This window comes from Pseudophryne corroboree, chromosome 3 (assembly GCF_028390025.1).
Source record: "Pseudophryne corroboree isolate aPseCor3 chromosome 3, aPseCor3.hap2, whole genome shotgun sequence".
Classification (NCBI taxonomy): domain Eukaryota; kingdom Metazoa; phylum Chordata; class Amphibia; order Anura; family Myobatrachidae; genus Pseudophryne; species Pseudophryne corroboree.
In genome coordinates, this window is record NC_086446.1 from 152,326,081 (window position 1) to 152,346,615 (window position 20,535).

Below are 20,535 nucleotides of genomic sequence, written 5' to 3' on the forward strand. Positions count from 1 at the left end.
AAATCTTTAAGACATATGCATTCAATATTTGAGTAAACAAAGAGAAAATAAAGCTATCTATTGGGTTTCACTAAAAAGTCCATTGGAAGACTTGACTATTGTTGTTAAAAGACATAGGCATTCATATTATAGAGCCACAAACCACACTAGTAAAATAAAAACATGATAACATTGAATTCAAACCAATGACAGCCTTAATTTGATAGTGCAAACCCAACACCTTACTAACTGTGCTAACCAGACTGTGCATAGAAACACCCAATTTATCAGAGATTTAAGTGAATAAGCTACAGTGTCCAAGGTACTAAACATAATATATTCTATGGGGTGTCATAAGCAAGTCATTAGAATACTTTCCTACTAAATTTATAAGACATATGCATTCAATATTTGAGTAAACAAAGAGAAAATAAAGCTATCTATTGGGTTTCACTAAAAAGTCCATTGGAAGACTTGACTATTGTTGTTAAAAGACATAGGCATTCATATTATAGAGCCACAAACCACACTAGTAAAATAAAAACATGATAACATGGGATTCGAACCAATGACAGTCTTAATTTGATAGTGCAAACCCAACACCTTACTAACTGTGCTAACCAGACTGTGCATAGCAAATGCACAATTTATCAGAGATTTAAGTGAATAAGCTACAGTGTCCAAGGTATTAAACATAATATATTCTATGGGGTGTCATAAGCATGTCATTAGAATACTTTCCTACTAAATTTATAAGACATATGCATTCAATATTTGAGTAAACAAAGAGAAAATAAAGCTATCTATTGGGTTTCACTAAAAAGTCCATTGGAAGACTTGACTATTGTTGTTAAAAGACATAGGCATTCATATTGTAGAGCCACAAACCACACTAGTAAAATAAAAACATGATAACATGGGATTCGAACCAATGACAGTCTTAATTTGAAAGTGCAAACCCAACACCTTACTAACTGTGCTAACCAGACTGTGCATACCAACTGCCCAATTTATCAGAGATTTAAGTGAATAAGCTACAGTGTCCAAGGTACTAAACATAATATATTCTATGGGGTGTCATAAGCAAGTCATTAGAATACTTTCCTACTAAATTTATAAGACATATGCATTCAATATTTGAGTAAACAAAGAGAAAATAAAGCTATCTATTGGGTTTCACTAAAAAGTCCATTGGAAGACTTGACTATTGTTGTTAAAAGACATAGGCATTCATATTATAGAGCCACAAACCACACTAGTAAAATAAAAAAATGATAACATGGGATTCAAACCAATGACAGTCTTAATTTGATAGTGCAAACCCAACACCTTACTAACTGTGCTAACCAGACTGTGCATACTAAACCCATAATTTATCAGAGATTTAAGTGAATAAGCTACAGTGTCTAAGGTACTAAACATAATATATTCTTTGGGGTGTCATAAGCAAGTTATTAGAATACTTTCCTACTACATTTATAAGACATATGCATTCAATATTTGAGTAAACAAAGAGAAAATAAAGCTATATATTGGGTTTCACTAAAAAGTCCATTTGAAGACTTGACTATTGTTTTTAAAAGACATAGGCATTCATATTATAGAGCCACAAACCACACTAGTAAAATAAAAACATGATAACAAAGGATTCGAACAAATGACAGTCTTAATTTGATAGTGCAAACCCAACACCTTACTAACTGTGCTAACCAGACTGTGCATAGAAACACCCAATTTATCAGAGATTTAAGTGAATAAGCTACAGTGTCCAAGGTAATAAACATAATATATTCTATGGGGTGTCATAAGCAAGTCATTAGAATACTTTCCTACTAAATTTATAAGACATAAGCATTCAATATTTGAGTAAACAAAGAGAAAATAAAGCTATCTATTGGGTTTCACTAAAAAGTCCATTGGAAGACTTGACTATTGTTGTTAAAAGACATAGGCATTCATATTATAGAGCCACAAACCACACTAGTAAAATAAAAACATGATAACATGGGATTCAAACCAATGATAGTCTTAATTTGATAGTGCAAACACAACACCTTACTAACTGTGCTAACCAGACTGTGCATACCAGACACACAATTTATCAGAGATTTAAGTGAATAAGCTACAGTGTCCAAGGTACTAAACATAATATATTCTATGGGGTGTCATAAGCAAGTCATTAGAATACTTTCCTACTAAATTTATAAGACATAAGCATTCAATATTTGAGTAAACAAAGAGAAAATAAAGCTATCTATTGGGTTTCACTAAAAAGTCCATTTGAAGACTTGACTATTGTTGTTAAAAGACATAGGCATTCATATTATAGAGCCACAAACCACACTAGTAAAATAAAAACATGATAACATGGGATTCGAACCAATGACAGTCTTAATTTGATAGTGCAAACCCAACACCTTACTAACTGTGCTAACCAGACTGTGCATACCAGACACATAATTTATCAGAGATTTAAGTAAATAAGCTACAGTGTCCAAGGTACTAAACATAATATATTCTATGGGGTGTCATAAGCAAGTCATTAGAATACTTTCCTACTAAATTTATAAGACATATGCATTCAATATTTGAGTAAACAAAGAGAAAATAAAGCTATCTATTGGGTTTCACTAAAAAGTCCATTGGAAGACTTGACTATTGTTGTTAAAAGACATAGGCATTCATATTATAGAGCCACAAACCACACTAGTAAAATAAAAAAATGATAACATGGGATTCAAACCAATGACAGTCTTAATTTGATAGTGCAAACCCAACACCTTACTAACTGTGCTAACCAGACTGTGCATACTAAACCCATAATTTATCAGAGATTTAAGTGAATAAGCTACAGTGTCTAAGGTACTAAACATAATATATTCTTTGGGGTGTCATAAGCAAGTTATTAGAATACTTTCCTACTACATTTATAAGACATATGCATTCAATATTTGAGTAAACAAAGAGAAAATAAAGCTATATATTGGGTTTCACTAAAAAGTCCATTTGAAGACTTGACTATTGTTTTTAAAAGACATAGGCATTCATATTATAGAGCCACAAACCACACTAGTAAAATAAAAACATGATAACAAAGGATTCGAACAAATGACAGTCTTAATTTGATAGTGCAAACCCAACACCTTACTAACTGTGCTAACCAGACTGTGCATAGAAACACCCAATTTATCAGAGATTTAAGTGAATAAGCTACAGTGTCCAAGGTAATAAACATAATATATTCTATGGGGTGTCATAAGCAAGTCATTAGAATACTTTCCTACTAAATTTATAAGACATAAGCATTCAATATTTGAGTAAACAAAGAGAAAATAAAGCTATCTATTGGGTTTCACTAAAAAGTCCATTGGAAGACTTGACTATTGTTGTTAAAAGACATAGGCATTCATATTATAGAGCCACAAACCACACTAGTAAAATAAAAACATGATAACATGGGATTCAAACCAATGATAGTCTTAATTTGATAGTGCAAACACAACACCTTACTAACTGTGCTAACCAGACTGTGCATACCAGACACACAATTTATCAGAGATTTAAGTGAATAAGCTACAGTGTCCAAGGTACTAAACATAATATATTCTATGGGGTGTCATAAGCAAGTCATTAGAATACTTTCCTACTAAATTTATAAGACATAAGCATTCAATATTTGAGTAAACAAAGAGAAAATAAAGCTATCTATTGGGTTTCACTAAAAAGTCCATTTGAAGACTTGACTATTGTTGTTAAAAGACATAGGCATTCATATTATAGAGCCACAAACCACACTAGTAAAATAAAAACATGATAACATGGGATTCGAACCAATGACAGTCTTAATTTGATAGTGCAAACCCAACACCTTACTAACTGTGCTAACCAGACTGTGCATACCAGACACATAATTTATCAGAGATTTAAGTAAATAAGCTACAGTGTCCAAGGTACTAAACATAATATATTCTATGGGGTGTCATAAGCAAGTCATTAGAATACTTTCCTACTAAATTTATAAGACATATGCATTCAATATTTGAGTAAACAAAGAGAAAATAAAGCTATCTATTGGGTTTCACTAAAAAGTCCATTGGAAGACTTGACTATTGTTGTTAAAAGACATAGGCATTCATATTATAGAGCCACAAACCACACTAGTAAAATAAAAAAATGATAACATGGGATTCAAACCAATGACAGTCTTAATTTGATAGTGCAAACCCAACACCTTACTAACTGTGCTAACCAGACTGTGCATACTAAACCCATAATTTATCAGAGATTTAAGTGAATAAGCTACAGTGTCTAAGGTACTAAACATAATATATTCTTTGGGGTGTCATAAGCAAGTTATTAGAATACTTTCCTACTACATTTATAAGACATATGCATTCAATATTTGAGTAAACAAAGAGTAAATAAAGCTATATATTGGGTTTCACTAAAAAGTCCATTTGAAGACTTGACTATTGTTTTTAAAAGACATAGGCATTCATATTATAGAGCCACAAACCACACTAGTAAAATAAAAACATGATAACAAAGGATTCGAACAAATGACAGTCTTAATTTGATAGTGCAAACCCAACACCTTACTAACTGTGCTAACCAGACTGTGCATAGAAACACCCAATTTATCAGAGATTTAAGTGAATAAGCTACAGTGTCCAAGGTAATAAACATAATATATTCTATGGGGTGTCATAAGCAAGTCATTAGAATACTTTCCTACTAAATTTATAAGACATAAGCATTCAATATTTGAGTAAACAAAGAGAAAATAAAGCTATCTATTGGGTTTCACTAAAAAGTCCATTGGAAGACTTGACTATTGTTGTTAAAAGACATAGGCATTCATATTATAGAGCCACAAACCACACTAGTAAAATAAAAACATGATAACATGGGATTCAAACCAATGATAGTCTTAATTTGATAGTGCAAACACAACACCTTACTAACTGTGCTAACCAGACTGTGCATACCAGACACACAATTTATCAGAGATTTAAGTGAATAAGCTACAGTGTCCAAGGTACTAAACATAATATATTCTATGGGGTGTCATAAGCAAGTCATTAGAATACTTTCCTACTAAATTTATAAGACATATGCATTCAATATTTGAGTAAACAAAGAGTAAATAAAGCTATATATTGGGTTTCACTAAAAAGTCCATTTGAAGACTTGACTATTGTTTTTAAAAGACATAGGCATTCATATTATAGAGCCACAAACCACACTAGTAAAATAAAAACATGATAACATGGGATTCAAACCAATGATAGTTTTAATTTGATAGTGCAAACACAACACCTTACTAACTGTGCTAACCAGACTGTGCATACCAGACACACAATTTATCAGAGATTTAAGTGAATAAGCTACAGTGTCCAAGGTACTAAACATAATATATTCTATGGGGTGTCATAAGCAAGTCATTAGAATACTTTCCTACTAAATTTATAAGACATAAGCATTCAATATTTGAGTAAACAAAGAGAAAATAAAGCTATCTATTGGGTTTCACTAAAAAGTCCATTTGAAGACTTGACTATTGTTGTTAAAAGACATAGGCATTCATATTATAGAGCCACAAACCACACTAGTAAAATAAAAACATGATAACATGGGATTCGAACCAATGACAGTCTTAATTTGATAGTGCAAACCCAACACCTTACTAACTGTGCTAACCAGACTGTGCATACCAGACACATAATTTATCAGAGATTTAAGTAAATAAGCTACAGTGTCCAAGGTACTAAACATAATATATTCTATGGGGTGTCATAAGCAAGTCATTAGAATACTTTCCTACTAAATTTATAAGACATATGCATTCAATATTTGAGTAAACAAAGAGAAAATAAAGCTATCTATTGGGTTTCACTAAAAAGTCCATTGGAAGACTTGACTATTGTTGTTAAAAGACATAGGCATTCATATTATAGAGCCACAGACCACACTAGTAAAATAAAAAAATGATAACATAGGATTCAAACCAATGACAGTCTTAATTTGATAGTGCAAACCCAACACCTTACTAACTGTGCTAACCAGACTGTGCATACTAGACCCATAATTTATCAGAGATTTAAGTGAATAAGCTACAGTGTCTAAGGTACTAAACATAATATATTCTATGGGGTGTCATAAGCAAGTTATTAGAATACTTTCCTACTACATTTATAAGACATATGCATTCAATATTTGAGTAAACAAAGAGAAAATAAAGCTATATATTGGGTTTCACTAAAAAGTCCATTTGAAGACTTGACTATTGTTTTTAAAAGACATAGGCATTCATATTATAGAGCCACAAACCACACTAGTAAAATAAAAACATGATAACAAAGGATTCGAACAAATGACAGTCTTAATTTGATAGTGCAAACCCAACACCTTACTAACTGTGCTAACCAGACTGTGCATAGAAACACCCAATTTATCAGAGATTTAAGTGAATAAGCTACAGTGTCCAAGGTAATAAACATAATATATTCTATGGGGTGTCATAAGCAAGTCATTAGAATACTTTCCTACTAAATTTATAAGACATAAGCATTCAATATTTGAGTAAACAAAGAGAAAATAAAGCTATCTATTGGGTTTCACTAAAAAGTCCATTGGAAGACTTGACTATTGTTGTTAAAAGACATAGGCATTCATATTATAGAGCCACAAACCACACTAGTAAAATAAAAACATGATAACATGGGATTCAAACCAATGATAGTCTTAATTTGATAGTGCAAACACAACACCTTACTAACTGTGCTAACCAGACTGTGCATACCAGACACACAATTTATCAGAGATTTAAGTGAATAAGCTACAGTGTCCAAGGTACTAAACATAATATATTCTATGGGGTGTCATAAGCAAGTCATTAGAATACTTTCCTACTAAATTTATAAGACATAAGCATTCAATATTTGAGTAAACAAAGAGAAAATAAAGCTATCTATTGGGTTTCACTAAAAAGTCCATTTGAAGACTTGACTATTGTTGTTAAAAGACATAGGCATTCATATTATAGAGCCACAAACCACACTAGTAAAATAAAAACATGATAACATGGGATTCGAACCAATGACAGTCTTAATTTGATAGTGCAAACCCAACACCTTACTAACTGTGCTAACCAGACTGTGCATACCAGACACATAATTTATCAGAGATTTAAGTAAATAAGCTACAGTGTCCAAGGTACTAAACATAATATATTCTATGGGGTGTCATAAGCAAGTCATTAGAATACTTTCCTACTAAATTTATAAGACATATGCATTCAATATTTGAGTAAACAAAGAGAAAATAAAGCTATCTATTGGGTTTCACTAAAAAGTCCATTGGAAGACTTGACTATTGTTGTTAAAAGACATAGGCATTCATATTATAGAGCCACAAACCACACTAGTAAAATAAAAAAATGATAACATGGGATTCAAACCAATGACAGTCTTAATTTGATAGTGCAAACCCAACACCTTACTAACTGTGCTAACCAGACTGTGCATACTAAACCCATAATTTATCAGAGATTTAAGTGAATAAGCTACAGTGTCTAAGGTACTAAACATAATATATTCTTTGGGGTGTCATAAGCAAGTTATTAGAATACTTTCCTACTACATTTATAAGACATATGCATTCAATATTTGAGTAAACAAAGAGTAAATAAAGCTATATATTGGGTTTCACTAAAAAGTCCATTTGAAGACTTGACTATTGTTTTTAAAAGACATAGGCATTCATATTATAGAGCCACAAACCACACTAGTAAAATAAAAACATGATAACAAAGGATTCGAACAAATGACAGTCTTAATTTGATAGTGCAAACCCAACACCTTACTAACTGTGCTAACCAGACTGTGCATAGAAACACCCAATTTATCAGAGATTTAAGTGAATAAGCTACAGTGTCCAAGGTAATAAACATAATATATTCTATGGGGTGTCATAAGCAAGTCATTAGAATACTTTCCTACTAAATTTATAAGACATAAGCATTCAATATTTGAGTAAACAAAGAGAAAATAAAGCTATCTATTGGGTTTCACTAAAAAGTCCATTGGAAGACTTGACTATTGTTGTTAAAAGACATAGGCATTCATATTATAGAGCCACAAACCACACTAGTAAAATAAAAACATGATAACATGGGATTCAAACCAATGATAGTCTTAATTTGATAGTGCAAACACAACACCTTACTAACTGTGCTAACCAGACTGTGCATACCAGACACACAATTTATCAGAGATTTAAGTGAATAAGCTACAGTGTCCAAGGTACTAAACATAATATATTCTATGGGGTGTCATAAGCAAGTCATTAGAATACTTTCCTACTAAATTTATAAGACATAAGCATTCAATATTTGAGTAAACAAAGAGAAAATAAAGCTATCTATTGGGTTTCACTAAAAAGTCCATTTGAAGACTTGACTATTGTTGTTAAAAGACATAGGCATTCATATTATAGAGCCACAAACCACACTAGTAAAATAAAAACATGATAACATGGAATTCGAACCAATGACAGTCTTAATTTGATAGTGCAAACCCAACACCTTACTAACTGTGCTAACCAGACTGTGCATACCAGACCCATAATTTATCAGAGATTTAAGTGAATAAGCTACAGTGTCTAAGGTACTAAACATAATATATTCTATGGGGTGTCATAAGCAAGTTATTAGAATACTTTCCTACTACATTTATAAGACATATGCATTCAATATTTGAGTAAACAAAGAGAAAATAAAGCTATCTATTGGGTTTCACTAAAAAGTCCATTTGAAGACTTGACTATTGTTGTTAAAAGACATAGGCATTCATATTATAGAGCCACAAACCACACTAGTAAAATAAAAACATGATAACATGGGATTCGAACCAATGACAGCCTTAATTTGATAGTGCAAACCCAACACCTTACTAACTGTGCTAACCAGACTGTGCATACCAGACACATAATTTATCAGAGATTTAAGTAAATAAGCTACAGTGTCCAAGGTACTAAACATAATATATTCTATGGGGTGTCATAAGCAAGTCATTAGAATACTTTCCTACTAAATTTATAAGACATATGCATTCAATATTTGAGTAAACAAAGAGAAAATAAAGCTATCTATTGGGTTTCACTAAAAAGTCCATTGGAAGACTTGACTATTGTTGTTAAAAGACATAGGCATTCATATTATAGAGCCACAAACCACACTAGTAAAAAAAAAATGATAACATGGGATTCAAACCAATGACAGTCTTAATTTGATAGTGCAAACCCAACACCTTACTAACTGTGCTAACCTGACTGTGCATACCAGACTTATAATTTATCAGAGATTTAAGTGAATAAGCTACAGTGTCTAAGGTACTAAACATAATATATTCTATGGGGTGTCATAAGCAAGTTATTAGAATACTTTCCTATTACATTTATAAGACATATGCATTCAATATTTGAGTAAACAAAGAGAAAATAAAGCTATATATTGGGTTTCATAAAAAGTCCATTGGAAGACTTGACTATTGTTTTTAAAAGACATAGGCATTCATATTATAGAGCCACAAACCACACTAGTAAAATAAAAACATGATAACAAAGGATTCGAACAAATGACAGTCTTAATTTGATAGTGCAAACCCAACACCTTACTAACTGTGCTAACCAGACTGTGCGTAGAAACACACAATTTATCCGAGATTTAAGTGAATAAGCTACAGTGTCCAAGGTACTAAACATAATATATTCTATGGGGTGTCATAAGCAAGTCATTAGAATACTTTCCTACTAAATTTATAAGACATAAGCATTCAATATTTGAGTAAACAAAGAGAAAATAAAGCTATCTATTGGGTTTCACTAAAAAGTCCATTGGAAGACTTGACTATTGTTGTTAAAAGACATAGGCATTCATATTATAGAGCCACAAACCACACTAGTAAAATAAAAACATGATAACAAAGGATTCGAACAAATGACAGTCTTAATTTGATAGTGCAAACCCAACACCTTACTAACTGTGCTAACCAGACTGTGCATAGAAACACCCAATTTATCAGAGATTTAAGTGAATAAGCTACAGTGTCCAAGGTACTAAACATAATATATTCTATGGGGTGTCATAAGCAAGTCATTAGAATACTTTCCTACTAAATTTATAAGACATAAGCATTCAATATTTGAGTAAACAAAGAGAAAATAAAGCTATCTATTGGGTTTCACTAAAAAATCCATTGGAAGACTTGACTATTGTTGTTAAAAGACATAGGCATTCATATTATAGAGCCACAAACCACACTAGTAAAATAAAAACATGATAACATGGGATTCGAACCAATGACAGTCTTAATTTGATAGTGCAAACCCAACACCTTACTAACTGTGCTAACCGCACTGTGCATAGCAGATGCCCAATTTATCAGAGATTTAAGTGAATAAGCTACAGTTTCCAAGGTACTAAACATAATATATTCTATGGGGTGTCATAAGCAAGTCATTTGAATACTTTCCTACTAAATCTATAAGACATATGCATTCAATATTTGAGTAAACAAAGAGAAAATAAAGCTATCTATTGGGTTTCACTAAAAAGTCAATTGGAAGACTTGACTATTGTTGTTAGAAGACATAGGCATTCATATTATAGAGCCACAAACCACACTAGTAAAATAAAAACATGATAACATGGAATTCGAACCAATGACAGCCTTAATTTGATAGTGCAAACCCAACACCTTACTAACTGTGCTAACCAGACTGTGCATAGCAAATGTACAATTTATCAGAGATTTAAGTGAATAAGCTACAGTGTCCAAGGTATTAAACATAATATATTCTATGGGGTGTCATAAGCAAGTCATTAGAATACTTTCCTACTAAATTTATAAGACATATGCATTCAATATTTGAGTAAACAAAGAGAAAATAAAGCTATCTATTGGGTTTCACTAAAAAGTCCATTGGAAGACTTGACTATTGTTGTTAAAAGACATAGGCATTCATATTGTAGAGCCACAAACCACACTAGTAAAATAAAAACATGATAACATGGGATTCGAACCAATGACAGTCTTAATTTGATAGTGCAAACCCAACACCTTACTAACTGTGCTAACCAGACTGTGCATACCAACCACCCAATTTATCAGAGATTTAAGTGAATAAGCTACAGTGTCCAAGGTACTAAACATAGTATATTCTATGGGGTGTCATAAGCAAGTCATTAGAATACTTTCCAACTAAATTTATAAGACATATGAATTCAATATTTGAGTAAACAAAGAGAAAATAAAGCTATCTATTGGGTTTCACTAAAAAGTCCATTGGAAGACTTGACTATTGTTGTTAAAAGACATAGGCATTCATATTATAGAGCCACAAACCACACTAGTAAAATAAAAACATGATAACATGAGATTCAATCCAATGATAGTCTTAATTTGATAGTGCAAACACAACACCTTACTAACTGTGTTAACCAGACTGTGCATACCAGACACACAATTTATCAGAGATTTAAGTGAATAAGCTACAGTGTCCAAGGTACTAAACATAATATATTCTATGGGGTGTCATAAGCAAGTCATTAGAATACTTTCCTACTAAATTTATAAGACATAAGCATTCAATATTTGAGTAAACAAAGAGAAAATAAAGCTATCTATTGGGTTTCACTAAAAAGTCCATTGGAAGACTTGACTATTGTTGTTAAAAGACATAGGCATTCATATTATAGAGCCACAAACCACACTAGTAAAATAAAAACATGATAACATGGGATTCGAACCAATGACAGTCTTAATTTGATAGCGCAAACCCAACACCTTACTAACTGTGCTAACCAGACTGTGCATACCAGACACACAATTTATCAGAGATTTAAGTAAATAAGCTACAGTGTCCAAGGTACTAAACATAATATATTCTATGGGGTGTCGTAAGCTAGTCATTAGAATACTTTCCTACTAAATTTATAAGACATAAGCATTCAATATTTGAGTAAACAAAGAGAAAATAAAGCTATCTATTGGGTTTCACTAAAAAGTCCATTGGAAGACTTGACTATTGTTGTTAAAAGACATAGGCATTCATATTATAGAGCCACAAACCACACTAGTAAAATAAAAACATGATAACAATGGATTCGAACAAATGACAGTCTTAATTTGATAGTGCAAACCCAACACCTTACTAACTGTGCTAACCAGACTTTGCATAGAAACACACAATTTATCAGAGATTTAAGTGAATAAGCTACAGTGTCCAAGGTACTAAACATAATATATTCTATGGGGTGTCATAAGCAAGTCATTAGAATGCTTTCCTACTAAATTTATAAGACATAAGCATTCAATATTTGAGTAAACAAAGAGAAAATAAAGCTATCTATTGGGTTTCACTAAAAAGTCCATTGGAAGACTTGACTATTGTTGTTAAAAGACATAGGCATTCATATTATAGAGCCACAAACCACACTAGTAAAATAAAAACATGATAACAAGGGATTCGAACAAATGACAGTCTTAATTTGATAGTGCAAACCCAACACCTTACTAACTGTGCTAACCAGACTGTGCATAGAAACACACAATTTATCAGAGATTTAAGTGAATAAGCTACAGTGTCCAAGGTACTAAACATAATATATTCTATGGGGTGTCATAAGCAAGTCATTAGAATGCTTTCCTACTAAATTTATAAGACATAAGCATTCAATATTTGAGTAAACAAAGAGAAAATAAAGCTATCTATTGGGTTTCACTAAAAAGTCCATTGGAAGACTTGACTATTTTTGTTAAAAGACATAGGCATTCATATTATAGAGCCACAAACCACACTAGTAAAATAAAAAATGATAACATGCGATTCGAACCAATGACAGTCTTAATTTGATAGTGCAAACCCAACACCTTACTAACTGTGCTAACCACACTGTGCATAGCAGAAGCCCAATTTATCAGAGATTTAAGTGAATAAGCTACAGTGTCCAAGGTACTAAACATAATATATTCTATGGGGTGTCATAAGCAAGTCATTTGAATACTTTCCTACTAAATCTATAAGACATATGCATTCAATATTTGAGTAAACAAAGAGAAAATAAAGCTATCTATTGGGTTTCACTAAAAAGTCCATTGGAAGACTTGACTATTGTTGTTAAAAGACATAGGCATTCATATTATAGAGCCACAAACCACACTAGTAAAATAAAAACATGATAACATGGAATTCGAACCAATGACAATCTTAATTTGATAGTGCAAACCCAACACCTTACTAACTGTGCTAACCAGACTGTGCGTACCAGACTCATAATTTATCAGAGATTTAAGTGAATAAGCTACAGTGTCTAAGGTACTAAACATAATATATTCTATGGGGTGTCATAAGCAAGTTATTAGAATACTTTCCTACTACATTTATAAGACATATGCATTCAATATTTGAGTAAACAAAGAGAAAATAAAGCTATATATTGGGTTTCACTAAAAAGTCCATTGGAAGACTTGACTATTGTTTTTAAAAGACATAGGCATTCATATTATAGAGCCACAAACCACACTAGTAAAATAAAAACATGATAACAAAGGATTCGAACAAATGACAGTCTTAATTTGATAGTGCAAACCCAACACCTTACTAACTGTGCTAACCAGACTGTGCATAGAAACACACAATTTATCAGAGATTTAAGTGAATAAGCTACAGTGTCCAAGGTACTAAACATAATATATTCTATGGGGTGTCATAAGCAAGTCATTAGAATACTTTCCTACTACATTTATAAGACATAAGCATTCAATATTTGCGTAAACAAAGAGAAAATAAAGCTATATATTGGGTTTCACTAAAAAGTCCATTGGAAGACTTGACTATTGTTGTTAAAAGACATAGGCATTCATATTATAGAGCCACAAACCACACTAGTAAAATAAAAACATGATAACAAGGGATTCGAACAAATGACAGTCTTAATTTGATAGTGCAAACCCAACACCTTACTAACTGTGCTAACCAGACTGTGCATAGAAACACACAATTTATCAGAGATTTAAGTGAATAAGCTACAGTGTCCAAGGTACTAAACATAATATATTCTATGGGGTGTCATAAGCAAGTCATTAGAATGCTTTCCTACTAAATTTATAAGACATAAGCATTCAATATTTGAGTAAACAAAGAGAAAATAAAGCTATCTATTGGGTTTCACTAAAAAGTCCATTGGAAGACTTGACTATTTTTGTTAAAAGACATAGGCATTCATATTATAGAGCCACAAACCACACTAGTAAAATAAAAAATGATAACATGCGATTCGAACCAATGACAGTCTTAATTTGATAGTGCAAACCCAACACCTTACTAACTGTGCTAACCACACTGTGCATAGCAGAAGCCCAATTTATCAGAGATTTAAGTGAATAAGCTACAGTGTCCAAGGTACTAAACATAATATATTCTATGGGGTGTCATAAGCAAGTCATTTGAATACTTTCCTACTAAATCTATAAGACATATGCATTCAATATTTGAGTAAACAAAGAGAAAATAAAGCTATCTATTGGGTTTCACTAAAAAGTCCATTGGAAGACTTGACTATTGTTGTTAAAAGACATAGGCATTCATATTATAGAGCCACAAACCACACTAGTAAAATAAAAACATGATAACATGGAATTCGAACCAATGACAATCTTAATTTGATAGTGCAAACCCAACACCTTACTAACTGTGCTAACCAGACTGTGCGTACCAGACTCATAATTTATCAGAGATTTAAGTGAATAAGCTACAGTGTCTAAGGTACTAAACATAATATATTCTATGGGGTGTCATAAGCAAGTTATTAGAATACTTTCCTACTACATTTATAAGACATATGCATTCAATATTTGAGTAAACAAAGAGAAAATAAAGCTATATATTGGGTTTCACTAAAAAGTCCATTGGAAGACTTGACTATTGTTTTTAAAAGACATAGGCATTCATATTATAGAGCCACAAACCACACTAGTAAAATAAAAACATGATAACAAAGGATTCGAACAAATGACAGTCTTAATTTGATAGTGCAAACCCAACACCTTACTAACTGTGCTAACCAGACTGTGCATAGAAACACACAATTTATCAGAGATTTAAGTGAATAAGCTACAGTGTCCAAGGTACTAAACATAATATATTCTATGGGGTGTCATAAGCAAGTCATTAGAATACTTTCCTACTACATTTATAAGACATAAGCATTCAATATTTGCGTAAACAAAGAGAAAATAAAGCTATATATTGGGTTTCACTAAAAAGTCCATTGGAAGACTTGACTATTGTTGTTAAAAGACATAGGCATTCATATTATAGAGCCACAAACCACACTAGTAAAATAAAAACATGATAACAAGGGATTCGAACAAATGACAGTCTTAATTTGATAGTGCAAACCCAACACCTTACTAACTGTGCTAACCAGACTGTGCATAGAAACACACAATTTATCAGAGATTTAAGTGAATAAGCTACAGTGTCCAAGGTACTAAACATAATATATTCTATGGGGTGTCATAAGCAAGTCATTAGAATGCTTTCCTACTAAATTTATAAGACATAAGCATTCAATATTTGAGTAAACAAAGAGAAAATAAAGCTATCTATTGGGTTTCACTAAAAAGTCCATTGGAAGACTTGACTATTTTTGTTAAAAGACATAGGCATTCATATTATAGAGCCACAAACCACACTAGTAAAATAAAAAATGATAACATGCGATTCGAACCAATGACAGTCTTAATTTGATAGTGCAAACCCAACACCTTACTAACTGTGCTAACCACACTGTGCATAGCAGAAGCCCAATTTATCAGAGATTTAAGTGAATAAGCTACAGTGTCCAAGGTACTAAACATAATATATTCTATGGGGTGTCATAAGCAAGTCATTTGAATACTTTCCTACTAAATCTATAAGACATATGCATTCAATATTTGAGTAAACAAAGAGAAAATAAAGCTATCTATTGGGTTTCACTAAAAAGTCCATTGGAAGACTTGACTATTGTTGTTAAAAGACATAGGCATTCATATTATAGAGCCACAAACCACACTAGTAAAATAAAAACATGATAACATGGAATTCGAACCAATGACAGTCTTAATTTGATAGTGCAAACCCAACACCTTACTAACTGTGCTAACCAGACTGTGCATACCAGACTCATAATTTATCAGAGATTTAAGTGAATAAGCTACAGTGTCTAAGGTACTAAACATAATATATTCTATGGGGTGTCATAAGCAAGTTATTAGAATACTTTCCTACTACATTTATAAGACATATGCATTCAATATTTGAGTAAACAAAGAGAAAATAAAGCTATATATTGGGTTTCACTAAAAAGTCCATTGGAAGACTTGACTATTGTTTTTAAAAGACATAGGCATTCATATTATAGAGCCACAAACCACACTAGTAAAATAAAAACATGATAACAAAGGATTCGAACAAATGACAGTCTTAATTTGATAGTGCAAACCCAACACCTTACTAACTGTGCTAACCAGACTGTGCATAGAAACACACAATTTATCAGAGATTTAAGTGAATAAGCTACAGTGTCCAAGGTACTAAACATAATATATTCTATGGGGTGTCATAAGCAAGTCATTAGAATACTTTCCTACTACATTTATAAGACATAAGCATTCAATATTTGCGTAAACAAAGAGAAAATAAAGCTATATATTGGGTTTCACTAAAAAGTCCATTGGAAGACTTGACTATTGTTGTTAAAAGACATAGGCATTCATATTATAGAGCCACAAACCACACTAGTAAAATAAAAACATGATAACAAGGGATTCGAACAAATGACAGTCTTAATTTGATAGTGCAAACCCAACACCTTACTAACTGTGCTAACCAGACTGTGCATAGAAACACACAATTTATCAGAGATTTAAGTGAATAAGCTACAGTGTCCAAGGTACTAAACATAATATATTCTATGGGGTGTCATAAGCAAGTCATTAGAATGCTTTCCTACTAAATTTATAAGACATAAGCATTCAATATTTGAGTAAACAAAGAGAAAATAAAGCTATCTATTGGGTTTCACTAAAAAGTCCATTGGAAGACTTGACTATTTTTGTTAAAAGACATAGGCATTCATATTATAGAGCCACAAACCACACTAGTAAAATAAAAAATGATAACATGCGATTCGAACCAATGACAGTCTTAATTTGATAGTGCAAACCCAACACCTTACTAACTGTGCTAACCACACTGTCCATAGCAGAAGCCCAATTTATCAGAGATTTAAGTGAATAAGCTACAGTGTCCAAGGTACTAAACATAATATATTCTATGGGGTGTCATAAGCAAGTCATTTGAATACTTTCCTACTAAATCTATAAGACATATGCATTCAATATTTGAGTAAACAAAGAGAAAATAAAGCTATCTATTGGGTTTCACTAAAAAGTCCATTGGAAGACTTGACTATTGTTGTTAAAAGACATAGGCATTCATATTATAGAGCCACAAACCACACTAGTAAAATAAAAACATGATAACATGGAATTCGAACCAATGACAGTCTTAATTTGATAGTGCAAACCCAACACCTTACTAACTGTGCTAACCAGACTGTGCATACCAGACTCATAATTTATCAGAGATTTAAGTGAATAAGCTACAGTGTCTAAGGTACTAAACATAATATATTCTATGGGGTGTCATAAGCAAGTTATTAGAATACTTTCCTACTACATTTATAAGACATATGCATTCAATATTTGAGTAAACAAAGAGAAAATAAAGCTATATATTGGGTTTCACTAAAAAGTCCATTGGAAGACTTGACTATTGTTTTTAAAAGACATAGGCATTCATATTATAGAGCCACAAACCACACTAGTAAAATAAAAACATGATAACAAAGGATTCGAACAAATGACAGTCTTAATTTGATAGTGCAAACCCAACACCTTACTAACTGTGCTAACCAGACTGTGCATAGAAACACACAATTTATCAGAGATTTAAGTGAATAAGCTACAGTGTCCAAGGTACTAAACATAATATATTCTATGGGGTGTCATAAGCAAGTCATTAGAATACTTTCCTACTACATTTATAAGACATAAGCATTCAATATTTGCGTAAACAAAGAGAAAATAAAGCTATATATTGGGTTTCACTAAAAAGTCCATTGGAAGACTTGACTATTGTTGTTAAAAGACATAGGCATTCATATTATAGAGCCACAAACCACACTAGTAAAATAAAAACATGATAACAAGGGATTCGAACAAATGACAGTCTTAATTTGATAGTGCAAACCCAACACCTTACTAACTGTGCTAACCAGACTGTGCATAGAAACACACAATTTATCAGAGATTTAAGTGAATAAGCTACAGTGTCCAAGGTACTAAACATAATATATTCTATGGGGTGTCATAAGCAAGTCATTAGAATGCTTTCCTACTAAATTTATAAGACATAAGCATTCAATATTTGAGTAAACAAAGAGAAAATAAAGCTATCTATTGGGTTTCACTAAAAAGTCCATTGGAAGACTTGACTATTTTTGTTAAAAGACATAGGCATTCATATTATAGAGCCACAAACCACACTAGTAAAATAAAAAATGATAACATGCGATTCGAACCAATGACAGTCTTAATTTGATAGTGCAAACCCAACACCTTACTAACTGTGCTAACCACACTGTGCATAGCAGAAGCCCAATTTATCAGAGATTTAAGTGAATAAGCTACAGTGTCCAAGGTACTAAACATAATATATTCTATGGGGTGTCATAAGCAAGTCATTTGAATACTTTCCTACTAAATCTATAAGACATATGCATTCAATATTTGAGTAAACAAAGAGAAAATAAAGCTATCTATTGGGTTTCACTAAAAAGTCCATTGGAAGACTTGACTATTGTTGTTAAAAGACATAGGCATTCATATTATAGAGCCACAAACCACACTAGTAAAATAAAAACATGATAACATGGAATTCGAACCAATGACAGTCTTAATTTGATAGTGCAAACCCAACACCTTACTAACTGTGCTAACCAGACTGTGCATACCAGACTCATAATTTATCAGAGATTTAAGTGAATAAGCTACAGTGTCTAAGGTACTAAACATAATATATTCTATGGGGTGTCATAAGCAAGTTATTAGAATACTTTCCTACTACATTTATAAGACATATGCATTCAATATTTGAGTAAACAAAGAGAAAATAAAGCTATATATTGGGTTTCACTAAAAAGTCCATTGGAAGACTTGACTATTGTTTTTAAAAGACATAGGCATTCATATTATAGAGCCACAAACCACACTAGTAAAATAAAAACATGATAACAAAGGATTCGAACAAATGACAGTCTTAATTTGATAGTGCAAACCCAACACCTTACTAACTGTGCTAACCAGACTGTGCATAGAAACACACAATTTATCAGAGATTTAAGTGAATAAGCTACAGTGTCCAAGGTACTAAACATAATATATTCTATGGGGTGTCATAAGCAAGTCATTAGAATACTTTCCTACTACATTTATAAGACATAAGCATTCAATATTTGCGTAAACAAAGAGAAAATAAAGCTATATATTGGGTTTCACTAAAAAGTCCATTGGAAGACTTGACTATTGTTGTTAAAAGACATAGGCATTCATATTATAGAGCCACAAACCACACTAGTAAAATAAAAACATGATAACATGGGATTCGAACCAATGACAGTCTTAATTTGATAGCGCAAACCCAACACCTTACTAACTGTGCTAACCAGACTGTGCATACCAGACACACAATTTATCAGAGATTTAAGTAAATAAGCTACAGTGTCCAAGGTACTAAACATAATATATTCTATGGGGTGTCATAAGCTAGTCATTAGAATACTTTCCTACTAAATTTATAAGACATATGCATTCAATATTTGAGTAAACAAAGAGAAAATAAAGCTATCTATTGGGTTTCAGTAAAAAGTCCATTGGAAGACTTGACTATTGTTGTTAAAAGACATAGGCATTCATATTATAGAGCCACAAACCACACTAGTAAAATAAAAACATGATAACAAGGGATTCGAACAAATGACAGTCTTAATTTGATAGTGCAAACCAAACACCTTACTAACTGTGCTAACCAGACTGTGCATAGAAACACACAATTTATCAGAGATTTAAGTGAATAAGCTACAGTGTCCAAGGTACTAAACATAATATATTCTATGGGGTGTCATAAGCAAGTCATTAGAATGCTTTCCTACTAAATTTATAAGACATAAGCATTCAATATTTGAGTAAACAAAGAGAAAATAAAGCTATCTATTGGGTTTCACTAAAAAGTCCATTGGAAGACTTGACTATTTTTGTTAAAAGACATAGGCATTCATATTATAGAGCCACAAACCACACTAGTAAAATAAAAAATGATAACATGCGATTCGAACCAATGACAGTCTTAATTTGATAGTGCAAACCCAACACCTTACTAACTGTGCTA